This window comes from Ptychodera flava, chromosome 8 (genome assembly GCF_041260155.1).
Source record: "Ptychodera flava strain L36383 chromosome 8, AS_Pfla_20210202, whole genome shotgun sequence".
NCBI lineage: Eukaryota > Metazoa > Hemichordata > Enteropneusta > Ptychoderidae > Ptychodera > Ptychodera flava.
Window position 1 is genome coordinate 22,164,949 of NC_091935.1, and position 3,795 is coordinate 22,168,743.

Genomic DNA, 3,795 nt, shown 5'->3' on the forward strand with positions numbered 1-3,795 from the left:
TCAAGTTTTTTTGGTAGTTTTTTTTGAGGTTAAAAATAAATCTTAACTTGCTTACATAGCAACAATAATCTTTATAAAGTACTACATTGACAGCCATGCGGGAGAGAGAAGCGCGCATTTTTCCCTCGCTCGAGCTAGGCCTACATTCATGGGCGCAGGTGGGGGTGGGGGTGGGGTTGTAGGACTGATATGAAATAGAAATTGATCAACGAATATCATTGCGTCTACTTTTTGCGCGGAACGTGACAAACCAAGTAATTATTTTAGTTTACGATTCCCTAGGTTGTTGTTTTGGAACTAATTAACCTTCGTCGCAAAATTTTAACTTTTTTACGAGATGTCCATGGGCCCCGTAGACGGTAGAGTACCCATGATGCAACGCAATCAACAAAGGATGGCCATGTTGTGAATGTCAGGCTAATATTAAACGGTACCGGCGTAACTCTGAGTCACAGATAAAACGGATGTGTCGTCACATCCTTCTCATCATGTGCCTCATGTCCGGACAAGGTATTTTTCGACTCTTTAATCCTCCTAACAGTATTATCGTCACGTGACTTGAATGGCATCAGCACCGGCTGACGACGTAGAAAAGATAACGCGCGTCACGGCAGACTGCTGCCTCGGGCACGGATTTTGGTAAGAATGGCCGTTTTCAAGATGTTAAACTATACTGCGCGCTGCGACGTGTGTGGGCCCATGTTGCGAAGTTTGCGAGAAATGAGGCCCCCGTCATATCGTTTTTGTTAAAACGGATAATTTAATTTCTTTTCATGGAGTTATCAGAGTGACTTGGCGCCATTTTCAACACCCGAATAAAGGTCAACTTTGGCCCAGTGGCTCCCTGATTTGAAAACAATGGGCGGTGTGAACCAAGCCCTCTTCTCGTCATGGTAAAGAATATACGTTTGGTATCCTTCGAAGAGTTTGACTAAGTCCATGAGGCGAGACAGAGAACTCTAGGAATGGCAAGCGTGCCAGTGTCATCATTGTATGGATTTCAAACATTGGTCAATTAATCCCATGATGTTAGGCTGATCAGACGCAGTGCGCCCTCTTACCATATTTTCCCATGGAAAATGATCGATTATATCAAAATTGATTATTGGTTTTAATGATGATTTGAACTCACATGTATGTTTGTGGCTAAAATGAGACTTTCACGCGATGGTTTGTACGTTAAACGAAATTAGATTTCTTGGAAATCATCGTCGGTTGTGTATTGATTTCAATTGTGATTGGTTGGCACAGCTGCGGTCACAAATTACATCATCTTTCCGTTCTACCAGCACAATGTCGTAGTTTGGTTATTCTTCTCGTTTTGTGCCAACAAAAACAATTAAATACTTTCTTGAATTTCTACCAAGAATTAAGCAAAATAATGTCGATGTGTAACTATTATGTTGTATTGTCCCAGATCATTTCTGAACGCGTGGGTTGCTATCGGCTGCAACAGCTGTTAAACTAGTGTGTTCAATATGGGCAGATTTCTGCTCTTTCTCTGAAACGGGGTTAACGTGTGTCTTCCATTTTTTCACTTTATTTTTTCGCGGTGGCAAACAACATGATTGACTTCTACAGCTATTGGAGATAAACAAAAATATCAAAAGGAATAACCGTTCACCCTTTAAACCATGACAATGACGATTACGGACACTTTAGATCAGAAATCTTTTTCGGTTCAACGTGTTGAAAGACTAAGTCTCCATTTCGTTGTAGAATCTTTATTTCGCCACTAGCGTTGACTGTTATTTGAATGTCTACCTGTTTTACATTATGTCTGACCGGATCGTGAATACATCTTCTGTCTGTTTGTCTCCAGGGTTTTCAGATAAATCTCTCTTATTTTTGAAAGGTACATCTCACTTGAAACCTGTATATATCTACCTTCCCTCCCTCAGTGTTCATATTAGGAGATCTTTAAGACCTAAGTGCGACACACAGATCGCCACGTCACCTTTACTTTTTTGTTATTGAGGTTTTTTAATATGTCATCAGCACGGCTGTTTAATAACGATGCGGAATGATAGCGTGGGCGACCGTCTCCACTCTGAAATGTCACTTCTCACGTGACTGCATGCCAAACATTAACTAAAATATATAACGACCAACTGCATACGGTGTGGAAATAAACAGGAATACACTTTTTTCCACTTCGCGCCCAAGAGCGTCTTTCCAAAACACAAAGTTAAACAAAAATGGTCAAGCTTACATATTACTACACATGGTCGTAAGCACAATTGCTGTTAAATGTTACTAACCAGTAATAGTTACAAATGTATAATATTATTGTGATTAGTCAACCGTGACCAATAATCCTTTGTTTCCATACATCGTACGCTCAAATCATTTAGACTTATGAAATTAGTCTATTTTTATCTAGGTATCATGTTTGCCTATGCCGGTGTATGTTGTGTCGGTGTGAGAAACATTCTCACATTATGTATCACTGTTGGCTATTATGATTATAATTATTATTATTATTATTATTATTATTATTATTATTATTATTATTATTATTATTGCTGTTGTTATTGTTGTTTTTTTCGTTGTCATTGTGCTGAATGTTGTTGTCGAAATCGTTACGAACGTCCTTGTCAGTACCATGTACGATATGTTGCTATGATGACTAAAAAAACGACAATTATATGAATTGACATATGATTTTTGCTAATTGTTTCAATAACTGGCGCCGTTCATTTGAAACATTTTCATGTTCAGGTATATACCTTAATTTATTGTCGCCTTCGCCAACGCCACTTTTTCTCTCCCCTCCTCTGTCTGTCTGTCTGTCTGTGCCATTTTACGATCATTTTGGTCATGGCTACGCTAATTTGAAATGAAAACAAACTAGAAGCTGAGGCACTTGACGAGAGAGAGAGAAAACAGACATGCAGACAGACAGACAGACAGACAGAGTCTGCAAGTGCCTTAGTTATGTGTGTAAATTGTCATATGAATATGACAAGGCCATCTTTTCACAAACTCTCTCTGTTATGCAGTTCGCCCACGCTTCATCTTTACCATTTACGATAAAACGCCGATCAAAACATATTAACATACCGATTTTAGGAGACACGAGACATATCTAGCGTGTTGTATATACCCACTTTGTGAAACATTTAATAGGTAATGAGGTCACCATTATCCATATCCTATCACCGTTATCGTCTGATTGCCGCTGATAGGTTAATTATTGTGACGACCAATCACGTGATAGAGATCGATTTCCGTTTAACGTTTGTACAAGTTAGAAATATGCTATTCAAATCAAGAGTTACAAAGAAGATATGACGCCAATTTTAAAGAAAAATGGGATTAAATTCATAATGCCTTTTATTTGAAACAACTCGTTCTATTCGTGGTCGTTTGTATGTAAACATGCATTGCAACATGCGTTACGTCACAAATTTGGCAAAATTGGAAAGGCCTCTCGTTCGAGGCTTCTATAATGAACGAGCCACCTGTGATGAACGGTGTCAGAAAGAAAGAGCGAAGCAATACTTCGGGGTGCAAGATTTCGTATTTTATCGGGACAATCTTCAAATGTTGAATGGACCCCGCCTTGCAACGGAATATCACGGCAACTGTCCTGAGCAGCCCCTGAAAAGAAGTTGGCGTTGGACGCCAAAAAATGTCACCCCCAAAAAATTCCAAAAAGTTGAGTCCGTTAGAAAATAAATCTGATTATATTACCGAGCTGAAAATAAAGAATCTAAGGCAAATTTCAACAGTTTATATATATATATATATATATATATACATATATATATATATATATATATATATATATAT